Below are 16,964 nucleotides of genomic sequence, written 5' to 3'. Positions count from 1 at the left end.
CAGAGAGCACCAATCATGGATGTACTGGGACCAAAATGGGAAAAACAACACATTTTCCCCAAATTCACTAACACTAAACAGGCTGGACGACACCTCCGTTCCGACGTCGTTGCAGCAACCCGTCAGATGGGTCAATAATGTGGTCCAGTCCGAACAGGGCCACATCCGATTTGGACACTCGCTAAAAATACTGCGGACAGTCAGCCCTACAAATCGGATTTGAGGAGGGACCTGATTGGCATCAGATATGCCTGCAGTCTGAAAGCAGCCTAACTAACTGACACTTATGTAAACACTACATATTCACTTTTATTATCTGTAAATAGAAACAGATTTGATGCTTGTGTTTGCTAAAATGAGACAATACAGTGGTGTGTTTGCAAGCTTTGCCACCTGCCCACAAGCCTATGAAATGCAAATGAGACACTTACATCATCCAGATTTGTCCCCCAACCATGGGCCGACAAGCTGCTTCATGGGTGCTGGATCCTCAGAGGGTGGTTCTGAGGGGCTGCGGCAGCTCATGGGCGCAACGGGGGTAGATGCTGGCAGCTCCCGGGGCACGGCAGATGGTTGAGGGGCAGGAAGGAGCTTCACAACTTGGCTGTCTTTGACCTGCAAAGACCGCACACTGAGCTCTCCTTTATCATGTCCCTCTCATCCTCCCACGTGGGCAGAATGCACAGTCAAAGTGCTATTATGACTAAAATAAATGTACTAATCAAATGGATAGTGATACAAAAAAAAAAATGTCAGATGTTTGCCATACAAACAGCGACTTAAGGACCTGCCCAAAGTCAGCTGAACTATGCTCCAGCTCTCTGCAAGGTAAGTGGTGTAGTATATGAAATCAATGGATGGATGGATATTCACTATGTGCAAATGGCTTCGGAGGCTATATTTGACCAAAAGTAAAGGATGTCTGCAAAATTTGGTGAGTCAGGCGAGTCTTGGCATCTTGTGCTTGGACCTCAATAAAGCATTAAGAAAAAGTATGTACTATTTTGGGCGGCTAAATATTTAAGTGTATAAACTAAGGTTGCGTGAACGAAGTGCTAACTTTTCCAACACAGGATAGTTACCTCACTTCATTCCCCATCTACAGGTCTGTGTTGGAGATATTTACAGTATTCTTATAACACAAACACAAGAGAACAAGGAATTCTATAGTGAACATATCAAGTTTCCAAAATACAAAAATGTTCATTTTCCTTACACGCCGCCCTTAAGAATAGCCAGACAGAGTCTATGGAAATGACAGGTGACCTGCTCCCTCCTTCCGCTCATACTAGCTCCTTAATCAAATGGCAGGCGCCAGGCATTGTACACTCTCATTCTCCAAAGTGTCAGCACACCGTGCCATAATGACCTGCCACCTCCACACACAGTGTGCGAAGCGGCCTCCGGGCTGCGTTTCCTCTTCCTTAGCTCCACCGCACTTGCTTTATTATGAAGACACAATAGGAAACGGCGTCTGCCCAGGCCAGTTGCGCTCAGCATAAATAATGCAAGGTAAATGTGGCTCCTCAGGGGTTGGAGGAAGGATCTCTGACAGACCGGCAGGTTCCTTTCAGTTCGTTGGTATGCTATATCCCTTGTCATATTCTGTCTGATGAACTTCCTTTTTTCCCCTTTTCGTTGAACACAATAACTCACCTAAAACCAACCCCTAACAAGGACCAAAACCCTAACCTAAGCGCTAACCCTCAAACTCTAACCCCACCCCAAGCGATAAAAGAATGACCTTTAATCCAAAACCTAACCTAAATTTAAGACCAAAACAAAATACTCTCCCCCTAAATTGTAACCGCTACAACTGACCAAAAATCTGAATCCAAATCTGGAAAAGTATGAAATGATCAGGATTGTTATCCAGTTTCTGTTTCTGATTATCTGATCATTTGAATCAGGTGTGTTAGAGCAGGGAGACATTGGAAAACATCCAGGAAACCGGCCCTCGAAGAACAGGATTGAAGACCCCTGCCTTAAACCCGAAAACTAACCTAAATCATATCTCTAAACCTAATCCCTAACCTACCCCCTACCGCTAATATCAACCCTAAATCCTAATCTAAGAATTTACCATCCCTTATCCCTTAACCCCAAACCTAACCTGAACATTAACCCCCCCACACCCCCCCACCCCCCCATCAATCGTCACTGATAACAAACCTTAAACCCTAATTCTTCCCCAGAAACCCAATGATGTAGAAAAATCTTGCTCCACCACCTAAAACTAACCTGAATCATAGCACTCACGCCTCAAAGTAACTCTCATCTTTTCCCACAACATCCATCTACTCTTTTTTTGGGCTACTCTTGTTTTCCTGGAGCTACACCTTGAAGGCAGGCAGAAATAAATAAATAATGGAAAAAATACACACAAGGCTCCCCAGAGCCAGAGGGACAGCTTATCCTTATCGGGCTCCAACCTGCTTATTAGATCCTCGAGGACACTCCACGCTCACCACTTAAACACCACCTACCCTCTCCTCCATCTCTGTCGCCATTTGATTCTTCCTCTCCGCTTGCACCAGAGGTTTTAATACCGCATCTCATGGCAGACCTGGAGGAGAGCTTTACTCACGCTGATAGGGGGGAAAAATGGGCTTTTGGCTTTGTCACATTTGTTTTATATCCTCAAAGTCTTGAGTGAGCATCCCCATCACATGGATTGAGCAGTATCAGTCACTAGATACTGAATGGGTGAAACTGGAGGGTATGGCTTCCAAATTCAGGATTTTTTTTCAGTCTTGGCAGAGGGCTGTTCTAGTAAGGATAGATAGCCCTCCTGGACATAATTTATTTGTCATTGCTATTCTTCGGTCAAATAAATGACCAAATTAAGGAATTCCCCAACTCAAAAACTCACAAAATGTTGGAGACATGTTTATCCTGGTGAAAATTTGAAGCTCTACTCTGAAAACTGTCTTTGGAAAAGCCCAGCCCCTGAAGCCAGTGTCACTTTGCAACATAAAATTTGGAAGGCATCCGATCACACACACAAAAAAAGTCGCCTAAAAATACACTAGTCTGCCATTTTGCCAGTTTGGGCTCATTTTGGTCATTCCCATGGATCCCTCAAAACAATTTTTTTTGCCCGATTGCAGCCTAATTTGAAGTGTACTCTTTAGCCAGGAATAGATAGATGGGCACAGCCAAATTGCTCACATTTTCAGTTGTCATTATTATGTGAGCAGCAACGGGCAACAAACTTTTGATGACTTACCATGAAACACAAAACTCTAATTACTAAACTCTAAAACGTCCACGCGGGACTAAACGTTTGGCCCTTGAGACTTGTAGGTGTCCCAAACTGTAGAGAAGCAATAATACCCTTCAAATTCTTTATACTCACATCTAGTTCTCTCAGCTTTTGTGCGTCCCCAACGGCTGTTATTGTTTTCCTTTTTGATTTTAATTAGATGAAAACATGAAGCGGACTAATTGATATCTGAAAAACTCGAACAACAACGCTAACAAAGCTTTATCATCAAGAGCCTGATAGTTCATGCTGACCTTTATTGTTCGCGCTCAAAAACATCAGAAAACAGCATCAACTTCAAAGACAGCCTCTGCATGTAAATAATGTTGCCTCTTTTGTTCATGCAACAACCTCTGTCCACGTAATTAGCAAGACTATATATAAGTAGGCCCGAGGCTGGGCCAGAGAGCTTTGAATCGACCCCACGGGGAGATCAGTAGTAGTTGTGGACCTGCATCGAGGTGTGGATGCTGTCACTTTCAAATTTAATTACATACGACTTGACACCCTGTCATTACCTCGTCTTGGTCAACCCACTCATCATAGTCGACCCAAATCGACACGCCCCTGAGAGCTGAGGAGTGACCCGCCTCCCGTGGACCGGTTGTCATAGCGGATGTGTACTTGTGTGTTAGTGTGTCGCCCCGCCCTGCCCCCAATCCCGCACACTTGCTGTTTCTTCCTTTGCCTGGGATGTGGAGATTTGTATGGCACGTTAGTCACACCCTGTGTTATCAACATCTCTGTGATGAACATAAGCATAGCCTGGAGGGGGTGGTTGGGTGGTGGGTGCCGCAGATGGTGCAGTGTCACAGACCCCGGGAGAGGCCACCGGCTCGTCACCCCTTTTTCTGAGGTCTCGCCCCTTCTCTTTGCTAAAGTGTGCACTGGCTGAGCGTTGACCACTGACCCATGTTCGAGCTCCTTTTGAACCAGCTCGCCAAATTTGCCAATTGATGCTTTACAGGGGGGGAAAAACAACCTAATCCTGTTATCTTTTTCCGTCAACAAGCTGGCGGGGACGGGGTGGAGGTACTGTCGGTGGGGCACTATCTGAAGGGCGCGGGCGGTGTGGGCTGCGCGTGAGTCCGCCATCAGTGTGAAAGCCGGTTTGAACCGTAACACAATAGGTGTGTAATTTACGGTTTTTGTTAATCCAAAATCCAATCACATACATGAGTGCAAGATCACAGAGGAACACAAGAGGAGGACAGGGCCTCGGAGGTGAAGGTATCTCTACCGCACGCAAACATCACTTTGATGATCTCGGAATGTTCACAACAGCAAAGACCCAGAGAAGGGTCCGGCGTGTCTCAAACCCATACAGGGGATCGTAGACGACAGTCCCGACATATGAGGATTCAAGGCTAGGGAAGTTGCACAAATAATTACTTCTAGCATTGTTTTTCCATTCATCAATTTCTATGTGAGCTGGGGCCTATCCCTGATAAATCTGGGGAGAGGCGGGGTACAACCCTTGACTGGTTGCCAGCTGAAGGGCAATGTTATTTGTTGTGATTTCAAATGTGTATTTTGGGTCTTAAACTGACACAGGTTTTTGGAAACTCAGCTCTAGAGTACTTATTATGAAGTGGTGATTTTCATGCAGATCAACCAGATTAAAAAAAAACGTAATATGAGCCTAGATATCAGAACAAACCAGTACACAAATACGGTTTTTACTTTTTAAAGCTACTGGGGTAACTATAAATTGGCAAAAGCTGAACAGTAATGTTAGCACTGACACTAGCGCTAACGCAACACGAGACGTGTCCAGGCTGGTACACCAATATTATGGGCCACTAAACTCGGTAATCAGGGGTCTCTTCCATCATACCATGGACATTATTGCACTAATTATGCCTATTCTATGTCGTAAATGGATTTTAGTTACAGAATATATATCTTATAAATAGATGGGCAAACAGCTCCAAATGAATCATATCATCTATCTTTTCCGCAGGGAGACTCCAGCACAGCACAATATTTGTGATGTTTGCAGTTTTGTTTTTGCACCCTCTTGTTTTTGCTTTAAAATAAATGAAATTAATACACACATTTAATATTTCAAATGCTGCCATGAATTATTAAGCGCTCTGTGGCAGATTAAAAGTAAAGCCCACAAACAAGAAAAATCAGTTATCACCAGTACACAAATTCAGGACAAGCCCAAATGAATTTTTAACTGCTCAGGCCCCCGTCGGTCTCTGTGTGTTCTAGTTTGTTTGTCGGGAGCTGTTGAATTAATGCTGCGTATCTTGACCTCATTCACGCCTTTGAAGACGATTAACAAGCCCTCAGAAAAAAAGCAAAAACACCAGGCCGACAACATAAAGCCTAAGATCTCCAACTAAAATGAACACAACACGTCAACGCCGACTGATGCGAAGCGGCGCGCTCGCTCACGACAGACTCGATCATTATTTCCGTCGTCATGGTAATCACTGTTCATGTAAGGCAATTAACGTTGCTGGTACCTACCATGATGATGACTCCATTAGTGCGCTGTTAAAACAGTTAAGGGCACACGCAAAGACTCGCCGGGAGATTTACAAATATGCTATGCATTATTGATACATGTGTTGACTATACCACCAGTTTTGGACTCAATAACTCAGGAAGGAGTTTCAAAATCAATTTGGCTTTGAAGAGAGAGACACGAAAAAAAACATTGTTGTGCATCATTTACTCAATTTTATTTCATCAAGTGAAATAAAATCATCCGAATCCACATTGATTTTTTATTTTAACTTTGTGGGTACGAAAATAATCCTTAAAAGAGAAACATGACAACATTTACTTCGTTAACATTCAAAGTCAGTTTGGATCTTACTGGAACTGGATGTTGGTCGTTCATTTGCATTGATTTGCATGATATACTGCAGCTGCAATATTATTTACACCTACACAATTTAAAAGATTAATAATGAGCTAACCCAAGCCTTGTTCACAGGGTGTAGGATTGCTTTCCTATACATGTTATTGTTGTCTGATACAGTCCTTGATTTTTGCTGCATTCTCTCTTTGCTCTTTAGCTGGCCCCTCTTCCACCTCGTTCTAGCTAACTGCATGCCCAATTAATATCCAGCTCAAAACAGTCAAATACTCCTGTTCCGTAACGATAAAGCATATAGATTCGCCATATCGCATGGCTAAGAATACCTGCCCTGTTCATCAATGAGAATGTTAGCTAAGGGCAAGATCAAACTGGGTTGTATTCTCGATGGTTATCTCACGATTCCATGTTCAAACCTCTAATAGTACTGTAGGGGAAAAAGTATCAAGAAAAAAAAGCATCATTACAATTTGAGATTCAATTCTAAGTAGAACAATCCCACTACAATGATTGTCAGCTATGACCAAACCATAATTAAAGACATGACTGTAATATGAATAAAAACTAAACATTGAAATAGTCCAAATTTGCCATCAAAGTCAACTTGGCTTGATAGCCATCTGAGTAAACAATGTGGTTCAGCTATGTACAGTCTGTCTGTCCCGGCACGGGTTTGAACCCTTACAGTTAAAATAAGACAGGCAATAAAAAGGACAAACAACCTGTTTTCAGTTAGTTACATATTTGCGGCCGCTTATTCCACACATGTCTCCGAACTCGATGCTGTTAAAACAATGAAAAAGTAGAGCAGGCTTCAGCCAAAATAAAGCTTACGGAGCCCTAATGTCAAAAGACACATTTGAAGCAATTTTGGTTTCTTGAAACACCAGCCAGCATTAATAGCCTCCCTCCACTTAAAGACACGTGCATCGTTTCGATAAATCCCCTTCTGAGTAGCTTCGACTAATGTTGACGGATAAAAAGCGTAACTCTGTCTGTGGAAAATGTAACATGAAAAAAGTGGACATTCAGGCAGCTGGCCCGGAATTCTTGGGGGCGCTAAGTCACAAAAGAAATCAATTAAATAAAGTAGTTGTAGTTTACATTGGCCCATAAAGTGTCTGTGAGGAAGACCCACAACTCTTTACATGTGGTACTTTTTGTTATTTCTATTACAGTATATACAATACGAGCAGATGAGTTGGTTTAAAATGAGCAACCGCCATCTAGAACCAACCACAATTACCGAACCGTGTTCACATACAGTACCTCAACACTGGCAACACTAACAATTCAAGGACACCCTGTGGGGTACATTGTGGTTGTCAGCCATCTATTTCTGGTTCAGTTCTGGTTTATTTTAAGGAAATGTCAGTAAACTTTTTGGAGCATCTGGAATAGCTGAGGACTGCAGGGATTTCTCATCATTTTATATCATTAGTCTTATGTAAATGTTATTTAGTGAATTTTAAAAGGATGCACACCATCACTGAGTGTGAAGGAAAACTCAGGCAAGTGTATCACTATACCATCTGACTGTATTATAGAACACATATATGGTAGGCCTCCATATTATATCATAATGAATTATACTCTATGTTTGAAACAGTTCCCATGTGAGTTAATAACATTACATGCTTTGGTCAAAATACCGCATGAATCAGGAATTACAGCCACTGTACAGCCTCTGTTTGAAAACTTCGAAATCAGCTTGTTTTCAGTGGGTGGCCGTGTGTCATGCAAATGAGCCACCGGATACATCTTGCATTGTCATGATGACTAGGGGCAGAGCTACTGAGTTCTGAAAAGGCCAGCGTAAACTGTGAAGAGACAAGTCCCAATTTAGACGTGCACGGAGTCGTGCACGTGTCGCATGAAGCCGACACATCACAAAATCCAATTCCAAAGGGCTTGCTTAAAGACGTTTTTCGGAAATATGCAGCTCACCAAAAATTTGACATGGTGGTTTAATTGCATAGTCGATTCTTATTATATGTCCTCTTTAAGATTTGTTGTCATACTTGTGGAAGAGTTTCAGGGAGTCCTGATGCTCCATCAGTGTGATGATTTCCATGCCCTGGGTGAGGGTAACTCACTCTATGCCACTGTGAACCGCAAGCGTAATAACTGCAGGTGCCATAATGGTGGTAATTACGTTGTAGAGAAGATCTTTGCAACGGCAACCAATGACAGCCAGGGGCTTTCTCGCTCCGGCCCTCGTGAGCTCTTGAGCTGCTGGAGATGAGATTGAAGGACGGCGAGCGATGAAGGGATAGTGTGTTCTGTAATTGTAAATGATTACCGTGCTTAAGATGTAAGGCTTTCTCCAGTGCGTTGAGCATGGTTGATTTTTTTTTTTTTTTTCTATAGGGGGGAAAACGGGGGATGAGAAAAGAAAAAAGAAAAAAAAAGACCCCTGATATAGATACAGTATTTCCATGCGGCGGAATGAAATATTAAATGTGTTCATTATACCGTCAATTTGCAGTTATTTCTCAATGTGCACAGCCATTTTCCCATTTTCCCCGCTCTCTTATTGGCACGGCGCTGAGGGCCTTGAGAGAAATCTCTCTTTTATTATTTAAATCCAGTGCACGGGGGCTGAGCCAGCCGAATCATCTCACGTCTGCGAGCCCACTCCCTAATTCTGATTGGCAGCTTTATGCACACTCGACGGATGGAGGGGGTTGATAATGCCTGTGACAAAGGAAAAATATCTCCTCCCAGTTATGTTTTTTATTGGTAATGGGTAAAGATGGAGTTCACACGTGCACAATAAAAGTAGCCTTAATAATTGGAAGTGGCAATGGGCTGTGTCCCGGAGTGTGCGGGGCCTGTCAACGCGGCGGTGTAAATTTCTTTGACGTGTTTTTGTCGGGCTAAAACTTTAATGTTGTGGGCGTGACCAATCGCATGCAAATGTTGTTTTCATCCCTCCGCCGATGAGATGACCTCTGTCGCTTCCCCGGGGAAATCAAGCTTTTAAAAGTATTTGATAGCTGTAACTACACGCACACACACATGCACGCACGCACGCACACGCACGTACAGACATACAGTGCGAGGCTCACACACAAGCTCATACTGAATGTGCAAACAAACAGTTATCCGCCGAGGCCTGCGTATAATGGGGTCATGCATACAGAACCCAATGCAAACATACTGGCTCTAAAGGCAAGATACACAAACACACACACACACACACACCCACAGAGTAAGCGTCAACACTCCACAAAAACACTCACTTGATAGCGAGAATTCACAAAACCATGTGGCAAAGATGTGAACATTGTGTTATAATTAATATAGAGTATATTATGTGAATGATGACTTTGGAAAGTAATGTCACTTGTTAATGTTTCCAATAGACAGCACAGTTCATTTTGAGAAATTATTTGGACGGTAAGCCCTGATCTGGCTCCTGTTTCCACTATGTGGTCTGAAGATGTGATGGCATTACATGAATATAATTAAAAAACAGCCACTAAAAGGTCAGCGGTGGTAATTTGGTGACAAAAGTAGACTAGATTATAGACTTGCTAAAAGCAGGTCTAAGTGGTGGCGCAGGTGTTGTAATGCAATTTTAGTGGATTTGATCCAGGTGCAGGCAGGCAGATTCTGCACTCTACAAAAACCTGGTTAAAAATAAAATAAATTAAGTCAAAAATGGACCAATTTGACCCATCTCCTTGTCTGTTTATTTGTGCAAAATAGCTCAATTTTGGGGGTTGCTTTTCTGCAAAAACAACCTAGAAAGTTGGGTCAAATTGACTATTGATTATTTTTAACCCAACTGTTTTTAGAGTGATGAGCTCCATGGTCAACATGGAAATGATCAGTCTCTGTCAACCGATCAATAGAAAACAGTGTGTCTAGCTCCACCCAACAATAACATACCAAAAAACTGTGGCCAGTACCTCAACAAAAGTACATCAAAAAGTGGAATGGTTTGGGCTGGTTATTTTGGTATATCTGTTGGAAATGTTGACTAAAACAAAAAGTTAAAACTACATATTGCATTGAACTGACCCAAATTATACTGGTTGGTAAAAGTAAGAAAGATGTTTTTGGAAGCCAGAGTACCCATGCAAGCACAGATACCCCACACAAAAGGCCTAAGACCCGGACAATGTGGTTAATGTGGTATAAAACAACCAAATTAACTGAACGTGGCTTCTCGCGCCAACGTATTCCTACGCCTCCGCGCCAACTAGTTAGTTGCATGTCGTTCGTAACCTCCAAACATCTTAGGTCTGGACTCTCGTGAAGCTAGGACCCGTTGTATTGTATTCCCCAGCTGTTTCGCGGGTTTGACACATTGATGCATTGTTCCTACATTCGATACATGAAACTTAAACTTCCCAAACTAGGAAAGAAGACTGTTTTCACACGAGTATGATGGACACTCAGCCAATCTTTGACGAGGACAGACAAGCCGTTGCCCTCCAGAGAGGAAGTCAAGTCTCCACCGCATCCAAATTGTCATTCCCACCCAATATGTACACATGCACGCGAGCGTATATATGAGTGTGTAGATAACAAAGGCCAGCTTTAATATAGGTCTGGAATAGCAGACTCTTTTGTACATTGTGAGGCAGCCGGCATCTGAGAGCAATAAAGTGGTGGCCCGTGGGTCAGCGCTGGGAGGATGAAGGAAGAAGATATAATCATACACGCGGGACACAACACCTCTTTTTGTGCTTCCTCCGCATATTCCAGCGCAGACCCTTCATAAGTTGGATATTTTCACGGGTGACCTTTTGTCACTAATAGAGTGGCTCTCCAATAAGCGTATATTGTATCTTAAGGGGATGTGGCCATATTAGCAGGGGTGAGTTGGACGGGACGGGGGAAACACGTGTGCTCGCTTACGGGGTGTTCGGTTTATTCTTTTTTTTTTTTTTTTTTCACAGTAGAGCTCATAATGACATTTGGAACGTCTGTGGGAAAACAGAGCCTAAGCCGAGGAGGTTGACAGTCAGAAACCGCAAGCTGGAGCTAAGCCTCGGCACGGAGGAGGAAGCGCACGCTAAATCCGTGTCGTGTCCGATGCCGACGATCCCGAGGCTAAAGCCTAAAGATAAACACGGTGGCAAAAAACAATTTGAGGCGATGAAAGTATTTTTGACAATGGCGTCCCATTATGCACCATTAGGGCTGCTTTTTTTGGCTGGCGAATAGCGTTTCGTCCCAGTGACGCCATTGGACAAGGGCTGTCTGCGGTGGCCAGCACCTGTTGTGTGTCTGAGGCGAGCACTTTATCCGCCACCCACACCCTCATCTCCCCACACGTCATTACTGCTAGCTTACAGACTTATTTCGTTGCAGCGTTCGCACGTTTACACTGACTGCCAAATCTCCTCAGGGGGTACTCTTCCTCTTCTTGGTGCTATTTTCTTCAACCTATCCCCCCCTTTACGCCAGAGGTGGCACAAGCACTACTCACACTCTGTCCTTAAATATAAGTACAAAAACTGGTGTAAAAATACTCTGGTATGAATAGAAGTGCAAATTAAAATCCTTTAATTACAAGTAAAACTTACATCTTTGCTGATGATCATCAGCAGGTTGCGTTGGAGATGCAGAGAGGCGAGAAGCGTCACGCAAGTGGACGTCTTTGGAAATGGGGGAAAAAAAAAACACCTGTTGGGAATTTGGACGTTCAGCTCCTTGTTAGACAACAGCAAGTTGTGCAAAAACTCTTGAAACACTGAACGGTTGGTCATGTGCATTCAAATGTTTAGATAAAACCTTTTTGCCTGTAATTAAGGTTTATTTGTTGTACCTTTTTGATAATATGACACAACTAGGGGGAGGAAATCACTGCACCCTAGACAGTTCCTCTCTTTTAACTTGCATAGTCCTTGTACAAAGAAGAAAAAACTAATCACTGGACAAGCTATCCAACACATTATTCTATATTGCTACCGTTATGATTGACTAACAAAAATGCTAAATTAGAAAAAATACACCGAGCGCATCAGCGGTTGACTTGACCTCTCCTGATTTACATCATCATCTGCGGCGGTTGAAATAACCTAATTTGACAAAGGAATAGAAAGTACACGTCTGTTTTTAAATGTAGGGAATAAAAGTTGATAGACAAATACTGACACATACCTGAAAAGTCGATGCATCTAAAATCTAAGTAAAGTTATTTGTACACCAGCGCAAAAGACAAGTTCGCTTTATTTAGGGCAGTTAATAATTAGAGCAGACGGCTCGTTTGATTTGCACCTTGATAACACCTTCACCATCATGTTGTCAGAGAATGTAAACACGCCGCCTGCTCTTACTTTGCCTCCTTTCATTTCGCTCATTTGTTCTCACGTCGCAGGTTGTTGTGTTGCCGCGGTGTTGCTAGTGCTCCCCCGTGGTAGTCGAGCAGAGGTTAGCTCTGCGTTTTTTGATCTTAGCACAGAGACGCGAGTTGGCCTGCAGGCTGCGTGGCTCATTAGTTATGTCTGTGCTCCTGTGAAGGCATGAGTATTTGTTCAGCCGCATGACAAGGAGACGTCGGCCGCCGCAACAGATGTGGCGTAATTAGAGAGGGCTTAAGTTGTCTTAGAGCCGTGTGGAAAGTCATCGGTGGCTGATAAGTTTACAACGGTGCCCCTGCCTGCCCTTCCCTTTGGCACACACATGCCAGAACGCACACACATACACACACACACCCCCCCCCCCCCCACACACACACACACACACACACACCCACACACGCTAGCATTATGTGCTAAGCTAATCAGGAAGGCAAATGTCACACAATGACAAACAAAGGAATGACAAACAACACTTAGCACACATACAGGTTTGTTCTGCTGATATACTGGGAAGGACTCATGCAAACACACACTTGACCCCCTGTGCTTGCAAAGCGTATTAAGACCGAGTTGGTCATCCTCAAAGTGTACCAGGCTACCTCTGGTGGTTTGCAAAAGAAATCACAGAATTAAATACCAATAAAATTAACAACATTTCAAGGTAGATTGTTCGCTAGCCGTTCGTAGGGCACATATAGACAAACACCTATTCACATTCACACCTTAGGAAATTTAGAGTCTTCAATATGTCATAATAGTGCCTGCTCATACTTTTTTTTTTTTAGGGGAAATCCAGTATTTAAATATTTTATTTTTATTTTACAGTTATATTTCCTACTTTTCAACTTCAGTAAAATTTTATGTACAGTTTAGTTGTATTTAATTTTTTGTTTTATTTTATGTTTATTCATGTATTAGATTTTTAATTGACTCATTTAAGATTTTTTTTTTCCCGATATTTAAGTGCAGTGTTAATGTTCAAAATACAAAGGTTTACAGTTGCTTACAATTTAATTTTTTTTTTTTTTGGAAAAGCTATTTATAAAATATCCTTCTCATTTTTAATGAACACTTAAATCTACTCTGTTCCTGTAGTTTAATGCTGATCGTTATGGTGGTACTTGAACAGCTCAGTAATTTTTGAAGTGGTACTCATTGTAAAAAGAGGTAGAACCACCACCCTATTCAATTGTGAGTCACTTAAATCAGATCAATTTTGCAACACCACGGCACAGCTAACCACTGTTACTGACAAGATTTACTGGAAGCACATTAATGCCTCAAGTGTCCCGTTAGCCAATCATTTGGGTCTTGAACCCCTCGGAGATAAAGATGGCTACTGATCATAGCAATAATCCGTTGTGTAGTAAATCACAGAGATAATAGCCGATTTGTCAGCATGGGGGCCTGTGTGAGCCACTAACTGCCTTTTGTTGTCCCTTAAATGCGCCGGGCAGTTCAAAGAAGCCAATCGGGTCAATCTGTTAGCTTTGTGATTGCCGAGCTGTCGCACACACGGTGGGGATGCACCATATATGTTTTATTGTCTAGCATATTGTGGCTAACAAAAAATGCTTTATAACGCAAAAGTTGTTTCTCCTTTAAAGCTCACCATTAGAAAACACATTTTAGTGTTGAGTGTGTGGTTTTGTTGCGCCCGAGTTTCTTTCAGGAGCTAAAACCAGCTAGCAAAGGAGTTAGTAAGCCAGCAAGCTGGTGTGAAGTAAAGTGTTGACCTGATTTCATCTTAATCTTCCCATTACGCAATTATTATCCCAAGAAATGGTGCACATCACCAAAGATCAAAACTGCAACTTGAGAGTGAAGCAAAAATGGTACTGAATGTGGCCTCGAGACGAGATTGAGTCCAAAATGGATAGCTGCAGCAAAGTGCAGCCTGTGGTGTATAATGGAGTATAGAGCTATCATGAACGCAAGCATCTTCAAAAGTTACAATTATGCGGTCCAGAGAACTGCCATGGTTTGCATCACCCATTTTGCATCTGCTTGCCAGACTTGGAACCTAGGCTGGCTAGGTACCAGAAAATGTACCTGGTAGTACCGAATTTTGCTAATGGAAATGTTAGCTGGTAGGTTGATATGTTCCATGCTGTGGTTTACGTACGTTGTATCTGTTTAGCGCCACCTGTTGACTTAAAGTGAAGTCAACATTGTTAAGAATCAAGATACCAGTACCAGACCAGGCCTTTTTTGCCTCGAGATGTTGAAGATATTAGGACCCAAGAACCAGACTGTGTGAAGAGCTCTTGGAATTGCTATGTTTCTCATTTTTCTTCTGATGAATTAATGCGCTTATTGAAGGCTTATTCATGCTTGATTTTTGCAAGAATACAATATGCATTCTGGTGAAAACGCATGTGGTTTGGAAAGTTAGGGGGAAAAAAAAATCAGCCCCACACACCAGTTGTACCGATGGACACTAAATTCGACTGGCTTGTCTTTTATAACAGGAGTCATGAAAAAGCCTGAAGGGCCCATGCCTGAAATGTAATAGGAAGTCGGCCATTTTGGTTTGAAGCAGCTATTTTGAGCAGATTCCGGGGCTTGCACTTTGACTAGCTCCTCTACTTGGGAATATACCCAGATCAGCACCAATTGGAAACAAGTATATTAGACAGATGGCCAACACCAATTTGTGATATTTTCCCCCTACACCATGTAGAGAGGGCAGAACATGGTGGCAGACTTTGATGATCATTTTGAGGCTTTGCAATGAAATAGGGGGTGTGGTGGACTTTTATTTTTGTATACTGTATTTAGTTAGTTGTTTGGAGGGCCAAGTTGCATTTATGTAAGCATTTACCTTTACAATAGTGACAACTGTTATTGTGTTTTACCACTATAAACAAAACTGGACCTGAGCTAAACTCACACAGATTTAACGAACCATAAAAGACTTCACGGCACTGCAACTTTTCCAGCAGTCAAATTAGCATTGATGAAGTTTCGTAGTTCTGTCTAAGAAGCAGACTTGTAGATAATCTGTCTTCATGTCTCACTCTACCTACTTACCTCCCCATTGCTTCTCTGATGGCACCCCCAGCTGACTCCCTCCTTCGCAATACCTCCTCTCGCTGTGCTGCTGCTCTGCTGTCACTGTTGCCGTTGGCTAATTGGCAAACTGTGTTTTACTAACGTGGGTACATGTGTTAAGTGGGGATCAATTGTTTGTTTAAAGGGTGCCTCTATTAGATGGTGAGGGTGTAATTAGTAATGAGGCCTGTTCTTAATACAGGCGGCACCAGTGGGGGGTGGGGTTTGAACAGGCAGTCCAATCAATGCCAAATCTCAAAGACGAATTGCCAGTTTGTTTTAGGGGGAATTAAATTTATGTTAAATCTCAACGGAAGGGTGGAGGCTGAACATCTAGTGAAGTTTATCCTCAGTGTCCTACTGTGCATCCTTGGTTGCTTGCCTCAAGCCAAAAACTCTCGTCTCCATAATGAACTCGCACCGGGTGCGGATAAAAGCCTCCATCATATCTGATTATTCCCATTGCTCTTTACTGGCGTCTTTGTTCAGATCACAGAAACACCTCGTACGTACTACGGGACCGAGATCTTACACTTGCCATCTCGGCGGATACGCAAGCCATGCCAAGAAATTGCTGTTCACTAGACACATTCTGCCCACACTCCACCTTCCTGTCTTCTTCAACGCAACAACACAAGTGTAGAATTTCCATGATGGATTCGTCTGAGAACCTGATTGTGGAGGTATCAAAGAGAGATGCGATATCGGGACCAATCTACTACAGAGATTTGCGTAAGAACGAAGTGTGGTAGCTACAGAGCTTCCTTCTCCTACTACCTTTGGAATGTGTACAATCCACACTGATTTACCTTTCAGGCTAAAACTACACTCCAAGGTAATTACAAATACAGGTTTCAAAGCTATTGGGTGGTTCTGTCTCAGTCTCGCACACATGAGGGCACTACTAACCTTACCCCCTTGAGCTACGAGGCCAATGCAGAGTATTGCTTTTGTTACCATGATGACTAGGAAGTGTAGGGAATTGTAGCTAGGTGAGCGGCTGCTAACAGCCCAGTGTTGCAAGGTAAAAATGAGCTTCACTAAAGAGGAATAAAATCATCGTTTGTATTTGCCCTCGTAGAAGCAGCACTTCACCACTAAGCCGCTAAATTAGACTTGCCACCAATATGTGTTTGTGGTGCATGAAGCAAAAAGAGACGGCTAACATGTCGCTAAACACAAATTCCTCTTCCCGCAATGTCGCCAATTTTGCTGAACATTTGTGTTCGTACAGGTTATCAGAAGCTAATGCTTATACGTTATTATCTGATTATCGTATTGTATAGGTTCATATTTGACAACGCCGGGCATGTGAAGCCCTCTGGGACTCTTTTGTGACTATGGGCTATGTAATTACATTTGACTTGATGGTTTTGGCCATTTGTTGATATGACAACAACATTTTGGAGCACAAACACATATTTTTGAAAATAAGTCTGAAACTGTTATTGTCGCTTTCTAAACTCTCGAAATTATAGTTTGGGGAAAA

The 16,964-nt window shown here is 42.6% G+C and overlaps 1 long non-coding RNA gene across 1 annotated transcript in view; it reads right to left on the bottom strand.

Moving 5' to 3' along the window:
* The window catches only part of LOC147149584 (uncharacterized), a 137,663-nt gene that overhangs the window by 34,614 nt on the left and 86,085 nt on the right, over positions 1–16,964 (bottom strand). The window contains exon 2 of the long non-coding RNA XR_015086031.1: positions 432–615. This is a non-coding gene — a long non-coding RNA (uncharacterized LOC147149584). The remainder of the gene's footprint in view (positions 1–431; positions 616–16,964) is intronic.

This window comes from Filicampus tigris, chromosome 3 (assembly GCF_054856515.1).
Source record: "Filicampus tigris isolate MCC_2025a chromosome 3, RoL_Ftig_1.0, whole genome shotgun sequence".
In the NCBI taxonomy this organism is placed as follows: Eukaryota; Metazoa; Chordata; class Actinopteri; order Syngnathiformes; family Syngnathidae; genus Filicampus; species Filicampus tigris.
This window is presented reverse-complemented; position numbering and strand designations above follow the sequence as displayed.